We start from the raw sequence: 23497 nt of genomic DNA, 5'->3' as shown, positions 1-23497 counted from the left end.
GTGAGGTGCAATGTGTGTTTTGAGCTTTAGTAAGGTTTCTTTTACGTATGTAGGTGCCCTTGTATTTGGGGCATAGATATTTAGGATTGAGAGTTCATCTTGGTTGATTTTTCCTTTGATGAATATGAAGTGTCCTTCCTTATCTTTTTTGATGACTTTTAGTTGGAAATTGATTTTATTTGATATTAGAATGGCTACTCCAGCTTGCTTTTTCTGACCATTTGCTTGGAAAGTTGTTTTCCAGCCTTTCACTCTGAGGTAGTGTCTGTCTTTGTCTCTGAGGTGTGTTTCCTGTAGGCAGCAGAATGCAGGGTCCTCGTTGCGTATCCAGTTTGTTAATCTATGTCTTTTTATTGGGGAGTTGAGGCCATTGATATTGAGAGATATTAAGGAATAGTGATTATTGCTTCCCGTTATATTCATATTTGGATGTGAGGTTATGTTTGTGTGCTTTCATTCTCTTTGTTTTGTTGCCAAGACGATTAGTTTCTTGCTTCTTCTAGGGTATAGCTTGCCTCCTTATGTTGGGCTTTACCATTTATTATCCTTTGTAGTGCTGGATTTGTAGAAAGATATTGTGTAAATTTGGTTTTGTCATGGAATATCTTGGTTTCTCCATCAATGTTAATTGAGAGTTTTGCTAGATACAGTAACCTGGGCTGGCATTTGTGTTCTCTTAGGGTCTGTATAACATCAGTCCAGGATCTTCTGGCCTTCATAGTTTCTGGCGAGAAGTCTGGTGTGATTCTGATAGGTCTCCCTTTATATGTTACTTGACCTTTTTCCCTTATTGCTTTTAATATTCTTTCTTTATTTTGTGCGTTTGGTGTTTTGACAATTATAAGACGGGAGGTGTTTCTTTTCTGGTCCAATCTATTTGGAGTTCTGTAGGCTTCTTGTACGTCTATGGGTATCTCTTTTTTTAGGTTAGGGAAGTTTTCTTCTATGATTTTGTTGAAGATATTTACTGGTCCTTTGAGCTGGGAGTCTTCACTCTCTTCTATACCTATTATCCTTAGGTTTGATCTTCTCATTGAGTCCTGGATTTCCTGTATGTTTTGGACCAGTAGCTTTTTCCGCTTTACATTATCTTTGACAGTTGAGTCAATGATTTCTATGGAATCTTCTGCTCCTGAGATTCTCTCTTCCATCTCTTGATTTCTGTTGGTGAAGCTTGTATCTACAGCTCCTTGTCTCTTCTTTTGGTTTTCTATATCCAGGGTTGTTTCCATGTGTTCTTTCTTGATTGCTTCTATTTCCATTTTTAATTCCTTCAACTGTTTGATTGTGTTTTCCTGGAATTCTTTCAGGGATTTTTGCGATTCCTCTCTGTAGGCTTTTACTTGTTTATTAATGTTTTCCTGTGCTTCCCTAAGTGTGTTCATGTCTTTCTTGAAGTCCTCCAGCATCATGATCAAATATGATTTTGAAACTAGATCTTGCTTTTCTGGTGTGTTTGGATATTCCATGTTTGTTTTGGTGGGAGAATTGGGCTCCGATGATGGCATGTAGTCTTGGTTTCTGTTGCTTGGGTTCCTGCGCTTGCCTCTGGCCATCAGATTATCTCTAGTGTTACTTTGTTCTGCTATTTCTGACAGTGGCTAGACTGTACTATAAGCCTGTGTGTCAGGAGTGCTGTAGACCTGTTTTCCTCTCTTTCAGTCAGTTATGGGGACAGAGTGTTCTGCTTTCGGGTGTGTAGTTTTTCCTCTCTACAGGTCTTCAGCTGTTCCTGTGGGCCTGTGTCTTGAGTTCACCAGGCAGCTTTCTTGCAGCAGAAAATTTGGTCTTACCTGTGGTCCCGAGGCTCAGGTTTGCTCGTGGGGTGCTGCCCAGGGGCTCTCTGCAGCGGCAGCAACCAGGAAGACCTGTGCCGCCCCTTCCGGGAGCTTCAGTACACCAGGGTTCCAGATGGTCTTTGGCTTTTTCCTCTGGCGTCCGAGATGTGTGTGCAGGGAGCAGTCTCTTCTGGTTTCCCAGGCTTGTCTGCCTCTCTGAAGGTTTAGCTCTCCCTCCCACAGGATTTGGGTGCAGAGAACTGTTTATCCGGTCTGTTTCCTTCAGGGTCTGGCGGTGTCTCTGGCAGGGGTCCTGCCGCTCCTGGGCCCTCCCCCACGGGAGCCCAGAGACCTTATACAGTTTCCTCTTGGGCCAGGGATGTGGGCAGGGGTGAGCAGTGTTGGTGGTCTCTTCTGCTCTGCAGCCTCAGGAGTGCCCACCTGACCAGGCGGTTGGGTCTCTCTCTCACCGTGTCTGGGAGCAGAGAGCTGCTGCGGGCCGGGATCCGCGGGTGTGGGACTTCCGGTAAACACAGAACTGGCCTGGTCCTAGAGAAATTCTGCTTCCGTGTGTCCCAAGCTCACCAGGCAGCTTTCTTGCAGCAGAAAATTTGGTCTTACCTGTGGTCCCGAGGCTCAGGTTCGCTCGTGGGGTGCTGCCCAGGGGCTCTCTGCAGTGGCAGCAACCAGGAAGACCTGTGCCGCCCCTTCCGGGAGCTTCAGTGCACCATGGTTCCATATGGTCTTTGGCTTTTTCCTCTGGTATCCGAGATGTGTGTGCAGGGAGCAGTCTCTTCTGGTTTCCCAGGCTTGTCTGCCTCTCTGAAGGTTTAGCTCTCCCTCCCACGGGATTTGGGTGCAGAGAACTGTTTATCCGGTCTGTTTCCTTCAGGGTCACGCAGTGTCTCTGGCAGGGGTCCTGCCGCTCCTGGGCCCTTCCCCACGGGAGCCCAGAGGCCTTATACAGTTTCCTCTTGGGCCAGGGATGTGGGCAGGGGTGAGCAGTGTTGGTGGTCTCTTCTGCTCTTTAGCCTCAGGAGTGCCCACCTGACCAGGCGGTTGGGTCTCTCTCTCACCGGGTCTGGGAGCAGAGAGCTGCTGCGGGCCTGGGATCCGCGGGTGTGGGAATTCCGGTAAACACAGAACGTGCCCGGTCCTAGAGAAATTCTGCTTCCGTGTGTCCCAAGCTCACCAGGCAGCTTTCTTGCAGCAGAAAATTTGGACTACCTGTGGTCCCGAGGCTCAGGTTCGCTCGTGGGGTGCTGCCCAGGGGCTCTCTGCAGTGGCAGCAACCAGGAAGACCTGTGCCGCCCCTTCCGGGAGCTTCAGTGTACCAGGGTTCCAGATGGTCTTTGGCTTTTTCCTCTGGCGTCCGAGATGTGTGTGCAGGGAGCAGTCTCTTCTGGTTTCCCAGGCTTGTCTGCCTCTCTGAAGGTTTAGCTCTCCCTCCCACGGGATTTGGGTGCAGAGAACTGTTTATCCGGTCTGTTTCCTTCAGGGTCCAGCGGTGTCTCTGGCAGGGGTCCTGCCGCTCCTGGGCCCTCCCCTACGGGAGCCCAGAGGCCTTATACAGTTTCCTCTTGGGCCAGGGATGTGGGCAGGGGTGAGCAGAGTTGGTGGTCTCTTCTGCTCTGCAGCCTCAGGTGTGCCCACCTGACCAGGCGGTGGGGTCTCCTTGAGTATTTCTTATATACATTTCAAGTGTTATTCCCTTTCCCGGTTTCCGGGCAAACATCCCCCTCCCCCCTCCCCTTCTTTATGGGTGTCCCCCTCCCAACCCTCCCCCCATTGCCGCCCTCCCCCCATAGTCTAGTTCACTGGGGGTTCAGTCTTAGCAGGACCCAGGGCTTTCCCTTCCACTGGTGCTCTTACTAGGATATTCATTGCTACCTATGGGGTCAGAGTCCAGGGTCAGTCCATGTATAGTCTTTAGGTAGTGGCTTAGTCCCTGGAAGCTCTGGTTGCTTGACATTGTTGTACTTTTGGGGTCTCGAGCCCCTTCAAGCTCTTCCAGTTCTTTCTCTGATTCCTTCAACGGGGGACCTATTCTCAGGTCAGTGGTTTGCTGCTGGCATTCGCCTCTGTATTTGCTGTATTCTGGCTGTGTCTCTCAGGAGCGATCTACATCCGGCTCCTGTCGGTCTGCACTTCTTTGCTTCATCCATCTTGTCCAATTGGGTGGCTGTATATGTATGGGCCACCTGTGGGGCAGGCTCTGAATGGGTGTTCCTTCAGTCTCTGTTTTAATCTTTGCCTCTCCCTTCCCAGCCAAGGGTATTCTTTTTCCTCATTTAAAGAAGGAGTGAAGCATTCACATTTTGATCATCCGTCTTGAGTTTCGTTTGTTCTAGGGATCTAGGGTAATTCAAGCATTTGGGCTAATAGCCACTTATCAATGAGTGCATACCATGTATGTCTTTCTGTGATTGGGTTAGCTCACTCAGGATGATATTTTCCAGTTCCAACCATTTGCCTACGAATTTCATAAACTCGTTGTTTTTGATAGCTGAGTAATATTCCATTGTGTAGATGTACCACATTTTCTGTATCCATTCCTCTGTTGAAGGGCATCTGGGTTCTTTCCATTTTCTGGCTATTATAAATAAGGCTGCGATGAACATAGTGGAGCACGTGTCTCTTTTTCTATGGATATTCTAAAGGAAATATGCCTACTTGAAGACTTTAGGCTACTGTAAAAGAGCAAGAGAAATATGTTACATTTTCCTTGTGGATTGACTTCCTGATTATAACTGCTTCCAGGAATATGGATCTATATAATTATGTTTTACTTAACAACACAATAATATCCCATTCTGTAGAAGTAGCATATCTTCACTAGACATGGGTCACATGATGGACATACTGCTTTTGTTTCTATTTGCTGAATAATATGAATAGAGCAGCCATGAACATGGATGACGAGGTTTCTTCACAGTAAGTTATGGAGTCCTTTGTGTAAATATCCAAGAGTGGTATAATTGCATAATGTTTTAGAGTGGTTTTAACTGTTTGTGAACCATCTGGAAGGATTTTCATGATACCTTTACCAATGTGTACTCTTATTGTTGCTGAAGAGTTGTTTTGCTTTGCCTGCATCCAAATCAGCATTAATTTGCCCTTTAGATTTTAGCCATCCTGACTAAGGCAAGATGAATTCTTCAAGTAGCTTTAATTTTTGTTTCTCTGATGGCTAAGAATGTGAAACATCTTTTGAGAACTTAGCATTTAGATCCATGCCCCAGTTATAACTGTTTGTTTTCTAAGGTTTGGCTTTGCTTTAGTATTTGTGTATTCTGGATACCAACAGTCTGTCGGGTGTGTAATCACTAAAGAGTTATTCTCATTCTATATGTTTTATGCAATTATTTTCAGCTGGGTAGATGACATACTCAACAAATGGGTTGGATCAAAATGGTTAGCTACATGTAAGACAATAAAATTAAATTCTAATTTCTTACCTTGCACACAACTCCACCTTTAATAGAGAGAAGCTTTCAGCATAAGACATGACATTATGAATCTAGTGGATGAGAAGGCATGGGATAGACTTGAACTCATTGGCAGAGGAGTAGACTATATGTACAGGATCTCTGTAGTGTAATAATTAAAATAAGAAATTGAGAAATGGAAAAACATCTGTTAGTCTCCACATACAACACTATTGGAAATAAATTCACACTCACCATCCTGCACCAATACGACAGTTTAGGAGACAACTTTTGTAAGTTCTCAGACAATGGATATTTTCCGATGTGATAGATATCAACAAAATGTTCCACAGTTGGTCTTGGAAATGCATTATTAAGCTTTTTCCCCCAACAATAGCATAACATTTTCTGTAAACTTATTTTCTACAACCGTCCATACACTGAATCTATAGCTGAATGATTCTAAGGTCCTTAACAAAATAACATGTGATCATAGCAAACATTCTTGAAAATGAAGCAACAGAGAAAGGAAAAGAAGGGAATATACTGTTGGTCTAACATGGCACACTCTTTTATAATAGACCTGCTGTGACACATAAGGGAAAATCAGAACAGTGAAAATAAGAAGATAAAATAAGAATAAAAATAAGAAGATAAACCAGCAGCAACCATATATCATCACCAACTATCATGTACTTCACATAATTATATAGGCTTTTCTTTCAGTTAACTAGCCACATAGATGTTTAAGCTACCATCATCATAAACAAAAATAATTCAGTTTTCTGGAACACGGGGACAGTGGCTATACAGTAAATGATATGGCCATTTTAGCCCTGGCTATTTTAGCTCTCGTCATTATATACTCAGATGTGCATTCTGTACTCTACTCAATCGTGAGGCACATAATTTTATTTAGTTAGTTGTGAAAGAGTTATATTATGCTCCTTTTATAAAAATCAATATATTCTTGCCCTCTAGCCTCTTCCCTTATAATTCAGATTCTTGGAGCCAAGCATCCATGAGGTATGGTTGGGCCTACATTCCTGACCACGAAGTTTGCTACTTTCCATTTTTATTTTCATTTTCCAGATGTTTCTCAGAATTTATGTTTTCACTAGTACATTGGGATTCCTTACTACTTCTTAAGTTTCTATTTTGCCTCTCATGTGGCCACCTGCTTTTGTGTGGCAGACTTCCAAGAAGATAATTCAAATGGTGTAGCTATTTTATTTTCTTATTAAATTTTTTATTATTCCATTTTCTTATATCTCAAGTGATATCCCTCTTCCTAGTTACCCCTCCACAACACCCCTATCCCATCCACTCTTTTCCCACTCCCCTTGGCCCCTTTATGAGAGTGCTTCCCCACCCACCCACCTACTCCATCCCCACCATTCCAGCATCTCTCTACACTGGGCATCAAACCTCCACAGGACCAAAAGCCTCCCTCCCATTGATTCCAAACAAGGCCATCATCTGCTCTGTATGTATCGGAAGCCATGAATAACTCTGTGTACACTCCTAGGTTGGTGATCTAGTCTCTAAACTCTGGGTGGTCTGTTCAGTTGACATTGTTCTTCCTATGGGGTTGCAGTCCCCCTCGGCTCCTCCAGTTCTTTCCTCAGCTCCCCAACCTGGTGCTGGAAGAACCTCCTAGGGAGCAGCCACACCAGGTCTCTGGCAACAAGTACCTCTTGGCAACAGGAACAGTGTTGGGGGTTGGTGTCTGCAGACTGGATGAATCGCCAGGTGGGGTGGCCCCCCTATGGCCCTTCCTTCAGTCTCTGCTCCATTTTTTTGTCCCTATCCTTTCTTTAGACAGGAACATTCCTGGATTTCAAATTTTGACATGAGTGGGTGGCCCTTTCTTTCTCTCACTTGTTCTCCACCTGTTGACAGCTAGTGTGATACACAATATAATTTCTATGGCATTTTGTTTCTTTTAATTCTTTCTTTCTTTCTTTCTTTCTTTCTTTCTTTCTTTTAATTCTTTCTTTCTTTCCTTCCTTCCTTCTTTCCTTCCTTCCTTTTTTTCCGTCCTTCCTTCTTTCTTTTCTTTCTTCACCTTTCTTACTTTACTTTTCTCTAATAAAATTGTCCTGGGATATTAAGAAACGATTTACATGTTCTTCGAAACTTTTTTTTCTTTCTTTCTTATCTTTGCACACGTAGATGCGTGATATGAATGCAGATGTGTAAATATGTTGGCATGGATGTGGCCACAGTTTAGTGAGGATATGTGTTCATCAGCCTGCACCTGATTGTATTTGTAGAAGAAAGGTCTCTTGCTAAATGGAGAGTTCTTGCATTTCCACCAGCATTGCTTTTCGGCTTTCCCCAGGGATCTCCTAACTTTTCCCTCTGTGCTGTGACTACAGCATCTAACACTGTTACCACCACCACCACCCCCACCTCTTCCCCCTCCTCCTCTTACTCCTCCTCCTCTCCCCCTCCTCCTCCTCGCCCCCTCCTCCCCCTCCCCCTCTCCTTTCTTTCTCTTCCTCCTCTTCCTCCATCCTCCTCCTCCTCATGGTCATTATTATTTCCTCATACATTTCATCCTAACTGTGGTATCACCCTCTTTTCATACCTCCCCTCTTCCCCAGATCCACTTGTCCTTCGTTTTCCTTCAAAAACATAATAGCCGGGCCTCCCAGGGTTATGAATTGAACATGGCATAACAAGTTACATTAAGTCTAGGCACAAACTAGACCAGGGCAGGATGAGGCAACCTATTAGGAGTGAAACGGTTGGAAGAGCAGGCAAAAGATTAGAGACCAATCCCCAACTCCAACTGTTAGGAATCCCAAAAGAACGGTGGTCCAAACACCAAACTACAGTTATTATTCTTCCTGTTTGAACAAGATTTTATTAGCTGTGTCATCATTCTAAACTTGAGTTTTTGTTGTTTTAAGTTTGGTTAGGATTAGTTTCATTCTGTGTTTCTACCATGAGCACAGAGGGCTGGCATCAACACCAAAGCTAATATGAGAGAATTATTATTGACTCATTTGCTTCTTAATATATTCATGTTAACTAACTGAAGTATCCACCACTTTGTCTTCCTTGTGTTTCTACTTACCAAGGGCCCTATATTCTTTCTCGACAACTTTCTTTCTTTTTTTTTCATCTTTATTAACTTGAGTATTTCTTCTTTACACTTTGATTGTTATTCCCCTTCCTGGTTTCCTGGCCAACATCCCCTAGCCCCTCCCCCTCCCCTTCTCTATGGGTGTTCCCCTCCCCATCCTCCCCCCATTACTGCCCTCCCCACAACAATCTAGTTCACTGGGGGTTCAGTCTTGGCAGGACCAAGGGCTTCCCCTTCCACTGGTGCTCTTACTAGGATATTCATTGCTACCTATGAGGTCAGAGTCCAGGGTCAGTCCATGTATAGTCCTTAGGTAGTGGCTTAGTCCCTGGAAGCTCTGGTTGCTTGGCATTGTTGTTCATAAGGGGTCTCAAGCCACTTCAAGCTCTTTCAGTCCTTTCTAAGATTCCTTTAATGGGGGACAACTTTCTAATCATACTCACATCCTAACTTAAAGAACATTTTTTAAATATGGACTATAATATTCCTTTTTACTATAGAACACATCTAAATATAACATATTATGTCAAGTATATTTAAATCTTATATGAACCTATGGGAATCTGTAGTATCTTCCCTCTTTTTACTCTCCAGGCCCATGTATCATTGCTTTCACTCATCCATTTTCTTTTCCTTCTCAACAGTTCTGATACTTAAATCCTTAAAGCCTGTTTTCTTTTCAACTATTTCTTTAGAGATACTGTACCTGATGTCATTTCAACCAAATTAGTGACATTATCATGAACTACTTATTTCTAAATGTTTCTCTTTAACACAGTATAAAATGTTTGAAAGCCAGAATAATTTCATTTATATTTCCAAACTCTCTCATATTCATTAATCTAAATTAGATATTTATATAAATTTAATGGATCCTTTCATTTCTACGATTAATGTATGTTGAAACCATAAACTTTATATATATAGTTATAGTTATAGTTGTATAGTTACACAATTGAATGTAGTCTGTCAGTAATGTTCAAAAACAGTTCAAAGTTAATGTAACAAAGTATTTGAATACTTACATTGGAAAAATGCTTGTCAGTTTATATCAATTTTTTCTTAGAACTCAGTGACCATTGAATATAAGGTACTATCATTAAATTATTCATTGATGGAAAAATTGTCTAAGCTTGCATATATCCTAGACAATTATCATGAGACAACACATTGGAGGCTCATCTAATTATATCTAACAATATAATATATAACATACTTTGCATTTATATATTTATTTATTGTTTATTATTTATTTATATATACTTTGCATTTTGAAACAGGATTTCTCTAGCTTTTCTGGAACTTGATTTTTTGATGAGTTTTGCCTCACCTATCTCTGCATCCCAGGTTCTGAGATTAAAGACATGTGCCAAGTATATCCAACTAAACTTATTTAGTTTAAATAGAAGGGTAAGGTTTTCAAACTGTCATACAATAAAATGTATAACTATTGTAAACATAGCAAGAAATTTGCATTGTTGGTTTTATGTTCACTTTTATTCCCTAGATCCTTTTAGAAGAAGTAAATTTCTGTTACCTTTATTATTAAACAGTAATTTAATCACAAATTTCACCCTTATGTTTCTTCACTCCTACCCTTCCTACATGCCTTCCTTTTCTCCACTCTCTCCTTTAAATTCTTGAACTTTTTTTTTCCTATTTGTCATTGTGTCAACTGAACAAAGATGTCACCGATGTACATACCAAAATGGCTGTGGAAAAGCCTAAGAGGCCTTAACCCTACACAAAGAGCTATAGATAACTGAAGAAAAACGAGACTTAGAGAGGTGTTGATTCCCAGTAAAAACACAACATTGGTCTTCTTTTGCCAAATGTTGCCTTGAAAGCATTAATAGTAATAACCTTGTACATACTCAACACGTTATATTTATGTGGGCTCTTTAAGCTTCACTTTTCTCAGTGCTAATGTTAAGCTCAAAATAGCTACTTTCAGACCAGAGAAAAATACATTTACATAAGGTAGCAGTAAGTACAGGCATAGACTCAGATAAAAAGACCAATATTATCTTGCAATATGAAAATTGTCTGTATTTATCATGTGTGTATAGCTGAAGAAAAAAAATATTTATTTACATATGATATTTTTCAAATTTTGAGACAGATTTTTTAACATGGGCAAATGGCTTATTTGAAAGTTGTGAAATGCTGCTGGATAATTTATAGAATTTTTGACACTATAGCTTAAACCATTTTAATAAAGGTTTTTGCTCATAAACAAATATTGAAACATATTTTCTATCCAGAATTAAATGAGGCTAAACAAATTTAAAGCAGTAAGTTCAATAAAGAAGGAGGAAACAAATCAAGACCACAGGTAGGACACTGTGTAAACACTAAACTTAAAGTAGCCAGAACTGCTGGATTTAATTAAATTTGAAAATCCCACTTTGATTCAAAGTGCCCCCATACAGACAGAACAGGTTGATTGAATCAATCATGGCTTTTAGTTTTGATTAAATGTAACTTCTCTGCACAGGTTCAATTGAAAGGAATCAATGCTGTTAAAATAGTATATAATTAACACAAAGTTACCTGAGATCTACTGCTTATAAATAAACATATAAAACATTGCTTACCTTGAGAGTAAACCTAAGCCAATATTTTGAGGCTATAACTTGTTTCTTTTATATAATAACAGGGGCTCTCACAGCAGATGTGAGTCTTAGTAACAGCAAGTCTCCATAGAAACAAAGTTGAAATCTCCAATCCACTATTATGAACAGAAACAGAATTAGCTGCCCAGTACCCATATTTTTAGACTTTTCTCTTAGCTGTGCAATAACCACAGGGTCCTTTGTTCAAATACAGCTTGAAATGTCAATGTTTTTCCCAGGATGGGAAGTGAAAAGGGAATCTTCTGCCTCAATATAATCACTTGATTTGCATTTTCTTTACTAATTTTTTTAAGTAAGAAAGAGTACTTTCTTTATATGTTAGCTGAATGCATATAGTTAGACTAGTTAAATTAAACAATGCATAGCTGGTTTTAGATCATATCTCAAATCTTATTTAATGAAACACAGTTATTTCTTACTAGGAGGCTATTGCTTGGAAAGCTACCAAATTTCATATAGCTCCATGTGGCATACAGATTCTTAACTATGTATTTTTTTTTCCTTTTTTCTTTTTTTTTTTTTTTTTTTTTCGGAGCTGGGGACCGAACCCAGGGCCTTGCGCTTGCTAGGCAAGCGCTCTACCACTGAGCTAAATCCCAAACCCCTTAACTATGTATTTTTAAGGTCCTAAAAGGTTTACAGTGGACATTTATATGCATAGTGAGAAGCAGTCTAAAGGCTGTAACCTGTTTCTAACTGTATAAGCCTTGGTGCTATGTCTGTTTCTGGCTCATAATTTACATTATGTTATCTTTGTCCAGAGGAAACAATCACTCAAAATCAGGGCAGAGAAAAAAATGTGTATGTTTTATATTTAATCCACTAATACTGCAAACTATTATATTTACATATATTTCCTGATTAATTCTTTCCAGCAGGTTGACCTGTGGCAAAGTTAGGAAATAATACCAAACTGAATTTACTTGACATGGATGGCAAATTTAAATGCTTCCTTGGATTGATTTGAAGGTTGATAAAATACTCTGAGAACTCTCTGAACTACTTTACACTTACAGATCAGTATTTATGTAGATAAAATAAAAATATTACAACGGACCCAAGGAAGAGTAACCCAGAAAAGTGTAGGATGCTCAGCGTGTAGGCTTTCCGCTTGTGAGCATCACGAACATTCTGTTTCCAGCTCATCAAGTTGTTTCATGGTCTTCCTGCTACCTTTGCTCTCTAGCCATTTGAGTCCTCTCTTGTCCTTATACTCTCTACTCATTGTTTCTCTTTAAACTCTGATGTTAAAATTCTCACTATTCTTTCCACTTACTTTATACTTTAAAACAGTCACTCTCCATTACCAGCTTCTGATGATCAAGCAATTAGTGTCTATCACTCTTGATTAATGGCTTTCTTTATAACTGCTTTACTTAGAAAGGCTACTATTCAAACTTATACTAACAAAGAGAAGACAGTTGAAGCTAAGGACATACTGTGGAAATATAAATATATTAAAAATAATAATAAGCACAGAGGAATTCAAACCTCCAACGTATCTTTTATTAATTTTGTTTGTTAACAATTTGAAAAATGGTTTATTCTAGTCTTTACCTGTTTTATTGTCCTTTTTATCGATTTCTTTCTTTAGAAGTCCTTTTGCCTATGCATAATCATGTATTTTTGTTTGTGTATGAAACCCACTGAGCTTAATCAGAACTACCTGTGTGATAGATTTGCTCATTTCCATGTGAGAATGGTGGACTAATCAGTGAGCACACAACTGTATATGCATTCTATGGTTTTAATGTTATTTTCTTTCAGGAAGTTGGATGCCAATTTTCTGAGCCTATTAAAAAACAAAAAAAAGAATAATAAATATGACAATGTCTTTTAAGTTAATCTACAATGCAAAAGGACCTATATATTAAATTGAGAAAGGTAAAACTATATAAATAAGTAATTTAATATTGGCAATATGTTGGAATAAAAAATAAGGATACATTTTTTATATTTGTTCTAACAATAATAAATTGATATATGTAATCTCATGTGATATCTTTTATAAACATAACTTTAAGGATTCTTCTTAACTATGTATGATGTTTTTTCTAGTGTAATTTTGTTGTTTAATCAGTTACATTTTCAGACTTTACACAACAATACAAACACACACATATATACATATATACTATATAGGTATTAATGTTTATATATATATATATGAGAGAGAGAGAGAGAGAGAGAGAGAGAGAGAGAGAGAGAGAGAGAGATCTTAAAAGTTCTTGTGAATGTCAGTATTAGTCTCAGTGGGATTCCTAAGTAATGCCTTTCCTTATGAACAATGAGAACATGTGCTCTTATATTTGTATGTCCCCAAGGGCATCTCACAAAGGTTACAGTTCATGTCTGTTATTGAAGTTTTGTGGAGATAAATACTTGTGTTCCTTTCGAAGACATAGATAGATAAGTATGTCTGTCAAATTGTACTCAGACTTTGTCAGACTGAAGCATGACACACTCTTTCAGTCCCTGCCCTCTGCTTTTCCCTTTCTATTCTTTATGTGCAGGTTGCCTGTGAAATGTGTAGATACTCTGAACTGCTGATGATAGGGAAATTGAACAGTACAAACTCCTTCTCACTGAAAGATTACAATGGTGAGGAAAGCAAGCATTTAGAGTCTTCTGACACAGACATGTTGAGAATGTTATATTATTTTTTTGTGTTTTGTGTATGTTGCCCTTTTTTTTAAAACTTCACAATTGAATGAATGAGGAGGCCATTTTTTAAAATTTGCAATGAACAGGTAATAGTACACAAAACGGTCTTAATCTTTTTACAAGATATTTTCATCTGGAAGGAGTCAGACATGAATGCAATAATCACTAAAACAAATAGAAATTTAATTTGTATTGTGTTTTATAAAAAGTACATGTAGCTCTGTTAGCCTTTGTAACAAGACAGTAAGTATATTTAAGGAATCTTAGTGGTTAGAAATGATTGAGGTGGTTTTTGAAAGAGAATATTATTTTATTATTATTATTATTATTATTATTATTATTATTATTATTATTATTATTATTAGTTGTTGTTGTTATCAACATGGTCACTATGTAGTCCTGGGTGTTCTGAGACTCACTATGTAGACAATACTGGTCTCAAACTCACAGAGATCTCCCGTTTCTCCATCCCAAGTACTGACATTAATAATTTGTACCACTATGCCTGACAATAAATTCTTTTAAATAAAAATAAGAGAGATTGCTACAGACAAGGGATACAGTATCAAAAGTAAAACCATGTCTTTGTTCTCCAAATTATTTTTAATAAATTGTTATTATAATGCATCAATATCATCATGATCAAAGATTTTTTATTGCCTCTGAAACTTTCCTCTACACCTACACACACAAACACACACACAAATATTGTGCTATTCTAATATCGGCATCTAGTATAAACTCAATAATGATTCAAAACTTGGATGATAAGTCTAAGATATTAAATCCAAGAAAGTATTTTTCTTTCTTTCTATTTAATTCTATTATTTAAATGAAATTATGTGTAATGTTTTACAAAAATCTTTCAAAAATGGATCTTATAATAAGTATAAAATTCTGTTGAGCTCCTTAAACAGTATATATATATGCATATATGTATAACATTATATATATAACAGTATATATATATAAATAGTATATATATATATGTGTGTGTGTGTGTGTGTGTGTGTATAATTAGTCTGTATCAAGAGCTTTCAAGCACATCTCATATCCTGTGTGGCATTCTTAGGTCTCAAACACAATATCAAGTACTAAGCTTGACATTTTGCCAACAACCACAGAACTAGGAAAAATTTAATATTAAATTACAGGCAAGAGAAAAGAGAAGGACATCATAATGAAATATCCCCTTTGTTTATTGTCAAAAAGCAGCTTTCGAATTCTGTTTATTAATACCCCAGTGGTCCAATAACACACTTTTCCCACAGTGCATTGGGTTTGATTGCATTGAGCATCTGAAAAGAGGCAAAAAAGCAATCCGTGCAGCTCAGGATGACCTTTACAACTTCTTTTTCTAAGACCAATCTTTCATGCTTGTGTGCTCGAAGAAATTTAGGAGGCAAAACCTGGCACAATTGTACTCTCCTTCTTTGTTTTCCTAAACTAAATGATATTGATTTCTATGCAACCCTCTAATTGATTTTATAATTATATGCAAACAAAAGTAATTATCAAATGTCCATTCTGTCATGGTGACTAATCAGTTTCTCTCTGTCCTGTAATTTACAACTCCTGAAAATGCTGTGTCAGTGATAATAGTTATTAACACATTCAGCAAACGTTGAATGTTCTACATTAATGGTCAGATAACCTTTATAAATGAGAAGACTACTAGATTGCTTAATAAAACCAATAGTCAATGAGGAAAGGAATACAAAACAGCAAACAGCGTTTAAAAACTTTTCTCTGAGACAGAGAACAGCAATGATAAACATTTTCAATAGGCTGCCCTCCGAGAGACAAACAAGCAGCTGAAAGAGTCAGATGCAGATATTTACACCCAACCAATAGACAGAAGCTGCTGACCTCTGTGGTTGAATTAGGGAAGAGCTGGAAGAAGCTGAGGAGGGCGACCCTGTAGGAAGGCCAGCAATCTCAATTAACGTGGGCCCTCCACATCTTTCAGACACTGCATCACCAACCAGGCAGCATACAGGAGCTGATATGAGGCCCCTGAAACATATACAGCAGAGGACTGCCGATCTGGACTCAATCAGAGAACATGCACCTACACCTCAAGAGACTTGAGGCTCCAGGGAGTAGGGAGGTATGGGCGGTAGGGGTGGGGTGGGGAAGGGAAGTGTGGGAGGAGGTATGGGATGTGAAACACTCACAGGATAGACTAGAGGGGAAGAAAATCTGGATTGAAAAATAAAGATTAAAATAATTAAATAAATAAATAAGAATTAGGAAAATAAATAAAATTTAAAAACAACATTTTGTTCCTACTGAAGTTCTCTTGTAAAGATACATTTTGATCATTGGAATTCATTTATATTAAATATTTAAGGGACTGTATGAAATCTGACTGATGTCTCAGGCTTATTCTAACACTTTCACTGGATGATGGCAATAGAAGATTTTATTTGATGGCATGTGCTTTTCAGGAATGATGTCCTAAAGAATGGAGCCCGAGGGAAGTAATGAGATATTCATGGTGAATTTGAGATGAGGATAGATGTTTATCTATCCTTCCTTTGAGGACAATGAGCAGGAGGGTAGGTAGGCTTAGGGAAAATAGTGCAATAGTACAGGGGTGATGAATCGTAGCAGAAAAGAGAATTTGCCTGCGTTTTGTATTTTTTGCTAGTATCCTATTCTATAAATACACAACCCAACAATAGAATCCAGGATGGTGACAATGGAAAGTGAATGATGAAAATATAATTTGGATCTGTATTTGGTTTTATCTGATGCCATCAATTATAAATCTTAGTTATAAAGCTTTATATTGTCTTTTGTAGACTTCAAACATAATCCACACCTAAGCACATTCTTCTCAAATTCATTGTATGTTGAACCCTGGACCTTCCTAAAATGATTTCTTTTACTTTTTGATATTATAATATAAGTAAATCCTGTATTCTGTTCCTTTCTTTTCTCTAAAAGCTCCAAAATAATTCTGTCTTTCAAATTCGTGCTTCTTTTTCATTAATTTGTTAAAAACAAATATGTATATAGTTATACATTTTGATTATTGAATATAACCTGTTCTGTCTGATTGTTTTTAATAGTAGTATATAGGTTTTCATGGTTTATATTTAGGTGTTTGATAACTAATTGAATTTTTTTAATTGGATATATTTCTTTATTTACATTTCAATGTTATTCCTTTTCCCAGTTTCCTGTCTATAAGACCCTATCCTCTCCCCTTCCACCATAAGGGTGTTCCACCCCATCCAACCCCCTTTAACACCTTACCCGAACATTTCCCTGCACGGGGACTCCAACTTTGGCAGGAGGATCAAGGGATTCCCTTTCCACTGGTGCCCAACAAGGCTATTTTCTGCTACATATGCAGTTGGAGCCCTGGGTCAGTTCACGTATAGCCTTTGGATAGGGGTTTAGTGCCTGGAAGCTCTGGTTGGTTGGTATTGTTGTTCTTATGGGGCTGCAAGCCCCTTCAGTTCTTTCAATCCTTCCTCTAATTCCCCTGCGAAGCTAATTGTATTCTTTCTGAAGAAAACCGTTCATAATAATCCCAGTACACACACACACACACACACACACACACACACACACACACACACACACAATTAAACCAACTAGCACAAGTCATATGTCATTTTACATAAGAAACAACATCAAGTGAGAATGAATTACATCTAAATTTTATCAAAGAAGTTGAATAAATTGTGGTTAAATGCATTCATGTAAACATTTCTTAAAATATTTTGATTAAATCTTATATTTATTTTTATATTTTGTTTTTGAGATTACAACATAGTTACACTTTTTAACCTTCTATTTCCTCCCACTGAACTCTTCCATAACCGTCTTCTTGCTGTCTTTTGAATTCCTGGCTTCTTTTTACATTGTTGCTACATGTCACAATGAGAAATATATTCCTGGGAATAATACTCAATGTATGAGATCACAGTTTTGCTCAGAGAGGAAAAAACCCCAATACAGAAAAGATACTGAGGAAGACAATCTGAAATAAAAAGATACCCCTACCTAGTTCTGTGAAAATACTCATATTATGTAAATTATTTGTAGTCCTCATTAAAATCTGAGGAACAAATTTTGTTCATAGAGCAGCGCAATATTCAAATTTGTGGAATCAAAATATAATCAAAATAACGGGAGTCACCATAAAATCAAAACCGAGCAAGAGCAATACTGAATGTGTACTGTAGGATTTAGACTGCAAAAGGGAGGCACTGATAAAAACAGTGTGCGCACCAATGTTTAGGATGTGAACAGGAGGAGACAGCATCAGTAACAGTATCTGAACTTGTGTAAGCAATAGTACTTGTATCTGATAGAGTTGGTAATTATTTGGTGCAAAGAGAGAGAGGAATGCATTTATATTTTCTACCTTACACAAAAGTCAACTCAAAATATGGAAAAGAATCAACATAAGATATGATATGGAACCTTTAACAGAAATATAGATAAAATCCCAATCACATGGATCTTATTAATGTGTTTTTAAGTATAACATCAGTCCTTTAATTTTGAATTAAATCAAAATTAAGATTAAGTTAAATAGCTATTGAACAAAGATTTAATGAATAGAGTAAAGAGACAACCTTCTGAATGAAAAAAGTATATCTATAAATCAAATCTATTTGTAATTAATATTTAATAAAAGTCTGAAAGCAAAATATAATCTTAATAAATGTGCAAGAATGTGAAGTGATATGGACAAACAGAGGTGAAAGGTATGTAAAACTGTGTTCATTATGTTTATTCATTGAGAAAATAAAAATTACAATGATAGAACACTTTATAATTCTTGAAGAATGTTAGATGGATCACAAAAAATAAGAATAATTGGAGAGGATATGGAGAAGAGATAATTCCCATTCGTTCATGGGAGAGTAAGCAGGCATCCTCATTATAGGAAAAATGATGATCCTCAGAAAGACTACTAACAAGTGATTTTAGAATCTCACTTTGAAGTGTGCAATGAGATATATAAATTAATAGATTAAATAGACACATGTTGCATATGCATTGAAATAATAATCACTACAAGTAGGAAAAATATATAAAGAACTAAAGTATTCAATGCTAGGGCAATGATGGAACAAACTTGTGTGAGGAATCAATCAATGTCAGACTTTACTTAAGGCCCACTCAAAGAGACAGAACCCATAACCAAATACTTCTGGAAAAAACGAACAAAACAAACAAACAAAAACGCTCCTACTGATTTTCTGATATACACATGTATACCTAGTTCTGGCATCATCAGGGAAGCTTCCTTTTGCAGCATATTGTTAAAAATGCAGAGACACACAGACAGACATTTTAAAAAGAGAAAGATATTGGAACACCCAGATCCAAATGAGATATCACTATGAAATCCTCACTTCACACCTGAGGCGGAGTGAGTGGAAATGACAAATTGGATGGAAAACACCAAGAGAAAGAATCATAATAAAGCAAACCAGGAAACCTCCTATGACCTCATAGAGACTGAAGCAACAAGCACAGGGCCTACACAGGTCTATGCCAGGTCCCCTTATGTATGGTAATGTATAGTTTAGTGGTTTTATGGCACTCTTATGAACAAGTGTGTCTCTGATTCTTCTGCCTCTGCCCTTTGCCTTCTATGGGTGTTCCTTATTTAATTTTGATGAGATATATTTTACTTATTTCATAGTACTTTATTGTGTCAGGTTTGGGTGTCATCTCTTAGAAGCCTGTTCTTTAATGAGAAACATGAGTGACTCTGGATGGGAGGTAGGGTGAAGAGGAATTGGAAGGGGATAAAGAAGGGGAATATGTAATCAAGATATATTGCATAAGGAAATAATATTTTAATAAAAGATTCAGTTTAAAATGTTCAGTAAAGACATGATAGAAATGTTAACATCTTGTAACCACAAAGGAAATGCATATTGAATCTATATTGAGATCTTTAGATTCCCACAGTCAGAATGGCAATCATCAAGAAAATAGAAACCAATGTACAGCTGCATGGCAAAACACCTGGGAAAACTCAATTTATATACTGTTGATCAAATATGAATTGTTACAACTACTGTGAAAATGTATTACTCTTAAGTAAAAGCTAAAGAAATAAAAACAAAAAAATGAAGTTGGCAGGAGATTAACTATTGTTTCCAATTTTATGTGGAAGGAAGTAAAAGGCACCATAAAATAGAGATGTGACTATGTTTCCAGTACTGCTACTCATGACAGCCAAGTTCTGGAATCAACATAGACACTCTTTAAAGAATGACAGGACCAAGAAAACGTAACGCACATACAATTGGCCATGAAAGAAAGCATGAAGATTCCAGAAAAATAAAAGAGAATGGTGACTGTTATGTTAATTTAAATATATGCTAAACTAAGAAAGATAAATACTGCATTTTTTTTGGTTCTTTTTTTCGGAGCTGGGGACCGAACCCAGGGCCTTGCGCTTCCTAGGTAAGCGCTCTACCACTGAGCTAAATCCCCAGCCCCAAAATACTGCATTTTTTAACTGTGCAATGCATAATTAGAAGTGAAAGTTGACTGTTGATTGTATGGTAAAAGGTGGGCTGTCAGAGAAAATACAGACAGGAGTTAGTGAGGATAACTGGGAAATTATTTAATTATTTTTAATTATTTTATTAAAATATAATATATACAATAATGTCAAAATAAATGACTTTACTTTGTAGAGTAAATATGCAAAAGCACCACAAAGCTATTAATTTTCAAATTGACTATAACTCTTTAAATTCATGCCAATAAATACATGAAACTCCTGACTTATTAACTTTCACTTGAGAAGTTGCTTCTTTATTTAATGCCTGTTACAGTGTTGCAAATGTATATAAATAACTCTAAAACTGTTGACAATGTAGACAGTTTAGAACCATGGACTAGATTACATTTATAAAATAATTTTTATCCAACATTACTCATGTCATACTTAAAGTATATGGCTTTAGAAGCAAGAATGTCTGAGGTTACTGTTAGGAAATAGGCTTTACTTGAATTGCCTTAAGTACTTGCTGTCTGTATCAGTCTACTAAATAAATATTAAGATGTCCAAGCTTGTACTCTAATAACATTGCCAATATCACAGTGTATTTTCATCAAAAAAATGACACTCAACAAGATTTACATTTCTCATAATGAAAAACTGGTGATAATTTTTGCTGTAAAAATTATATAAAGCAGAATATATATGTGTATATGTGTATATATGCATATGTGTACATATGTATGTGTGTACATATGCATTTGTACAAATACATATGAAATAACAGATAAGAAAGATGATGCTGTAAATTTGAAGATCACAAACAGGGATATGTGGGAAGGTTTGGAGGGAAGAAAAGGAAGAAGAAATATTGCAATTATAATAAATATGAAAGAAAACTTTAAAACTATTAAATAGAAAATATTTCTTTCAATAGCTCGATTTAAGGTGTTTCCCCTGGTAGAATGACTAGTTTCTGTGGTCAGTCCTTTATAATCATTCTGAGTGTAAAATTGCTACTAGCCCTAACCTAAGAATGTCACAGGTACTTGATGACTATGTGAGCACCATTCACTTTTCCATTTGACCTTGTATTATTGCACAATTAATGGTAATGCATACATTAAGAGAAAGATTGAACCAAGTTTGTTAATATAAGAAACAGCATAACATTTTTATAGTTTTAAATTATCTTCCGGAAGAAGAGAAAAGCCCTGTGAAATATTTTCAGATTTCGTTGATAGTTTATTGCTGCAAAAGGAAATTGTTATGTAAGTGAAATTTTTATAATTTTATTTCATCCATAGCTTGAGCCATCATTGATCACTCCATGCTATTTTACAAAAGTGGTTGGAGGAAATGGAATGTACACATTTCTTCTCTAGGAATATTGATTTTGTGAATTTATGATGTTTTGGATAGAAGAGATTTGGACTGAAGGAGAAACTAAGGTATAATGCTGTATCATACATGAGCTGCAAAGATGGGAAAACTGTTCTGTACTAGATATAGGTTATCTCTTATTTATTTATTCTTCATAATAAAATATATCCCAACCACAGCTCTGCCTCCCTTCCCTCCTTGGAGTTCTCCCTTCTCCCCTCTCCTCCAGATCCACTGCTCCTCTGTTTTCCTCCAGAGAATAGCAGGACTCCTAGTTATATCAACCAAACTTGGCATAACATAATGAGAGATGATATATTATATCTTATGCTATTAATCTTTATTTTTCCATTTTATTAATCGTTCCATTTTGTTTACATCTCAAGTGATATCCCACTTCCCGGTTTCCCCTCCACAAACCCCCTCTCCCTCTCCTCTTCCCCTTTGCCTCTATGAAGTTGCTCTCCCACCTACCCACTCTGTCCCAACCCACAGCTCCAGCGTGCCACTATGCTGGGGCATCAAACTTCCGCAGGAGCAAGGGCCTCCCCTTCTATTGATGTCAGACAAAAACATTCTCTGGTACATATGTGTTTGGAGCCATGGATTCCTCCCTGTACACTCCTTGGAGAAGGACACTACATACTCATAAAAGGAAAAATCAACCAAGAAAAACTCTCAGTTCTGAATAACTGTGCCCTAAATGCAAGGGCACTCACATTTGTAAAAGAGATGTTACTGAAGTTCAAAGCACACATTGAACTTCACACAATTACAGTAGGAGATTTCAACACCTCACTTTCACCAATGGACAGATCATGGAAACAGAAACTGAACACAGACTCAGTGAATATTTTTAATATTATTAAAAATTAAGGGACTGGCCACCCAGTGGTTAAGAATGAGGTCCAACTTTCAGTTCCCTCTGTTTACATTGTGGCACCCACCAAACATAACTCTAGTCTCTGAAGATTGGGTGCCCTCTTCATCATCTGTCAATTTATACATGCTTTCATGCTTATATATTCACACATTAAACACATTACACAAATGTTTTCAATTCAGAAAGTTTTCACATATCAGCATATGAATGTGTCTGGTTTTCTAAGTTAAATGACATTTTTATAAACAATATGACCCAAAATAATAACTGGATCATTTGCTCATTTCTATAAACTGTCATGACACAGCTGTTTCAGAGGCTGAACATTCTCCCACTTATGAAAAGCATCAAGATATACAATGTGTGCAAACTGCTGTGAAGGAGAGAGTGACCGCTTTTCTCAGGTCTACTGAGTGGTGAATACCTTAACATTAGAAACTGCCGTGTTTTCATGTACAAATATAGAAGCTGTTGGTATATTATTTTTTTAAAAAATGTGAAAATTTACTGACTCTTAGGTGTTTAAAGTTTATCTCAAAAGCAAAGTTCTGTCTGTCACCATCCATTTATATATTATAAAACAAGAAATTATAAAAAGTAACTGAATACATAAAGATCCCTTACTATGTCCCAAGGTTTATCTTCTGATATAGAATTCTAATTCACATTGCTGTGATAGTTGAAACACATTATAACCAACATATATATTTTATTATGCATCACTTTATTTTGTGATTTTTTGATAAGCAAGCAGTCAACTTACATTTTCACATTTAGAATCTGTCTTAAAGAAAATTGATGAAGACAACAATGAGGTAGCTTTGTTTATGACAAGGAAGAAATGAACAGTGTAAACATTTCAGATGGCAGCCCCCAGGCACAAGTATCTCCATGGTCCAGCCATTGTTACTGATTACTTTTACAGACTCACATTCCTATACAAACTTACTAGTAACTCTACATCTTGTTGACAATTATTTCCCTTTCGTTATGACAGACAGTTGCAGTTCAAAGAGAATCAGAAGGACAGTCAATTCCTAATGTCTTTCATAGTCTTTAAATATCACTAGGGTCATTTGAGACAATACTGAGTTTGGGACGAGCTATGCTAAAGCATCAGTGAGAATACACAGTCAAT

At 37.2% G+C, this 23497-nt stretch overlaps 1 pseudogene across 1 annotated transcript in view; it reads left to right on the top strand.

Annotated features, from left to right (window-relative positions):
• The first annotated feature begins 1304 nt into the window (after positions 1-1304).
• Positions 1305-23497, top strand: part of Hmox2-ps1 (heme oxygenase (decycling) 2, pseudogene 1) — a 30791-nt pseudogene continuing 8598 nt past the window's right edge. Inside the window, 1 exon segment of the transcript NR_045198.1 lies at positions 1305-1450. The product of NR_045198.1 is annotated as a heme oxygenase (decycling) 2, pseudogene 1 (transcript).

This window comes from Rattus norvegicus, chromosome 2 (genome assembly GCF_021556685.1).
Source record: "Rattus norvegicus strain SHRSP/BbbUtx chromosome 2, alternate assembly SHRSP_T2T, whole genome shotgun sequence".
Taxonomy (NCBI): Eukaryota; Metazoa; Chordata; class Mammalia; order Rodentia; family Muridae; genus Rattus; species Rattus norvegicus.
Note: the sequence above shows the minus strand (reverse complement) of the source record. Positions and strands in the feature narration are given on the sequence as shown.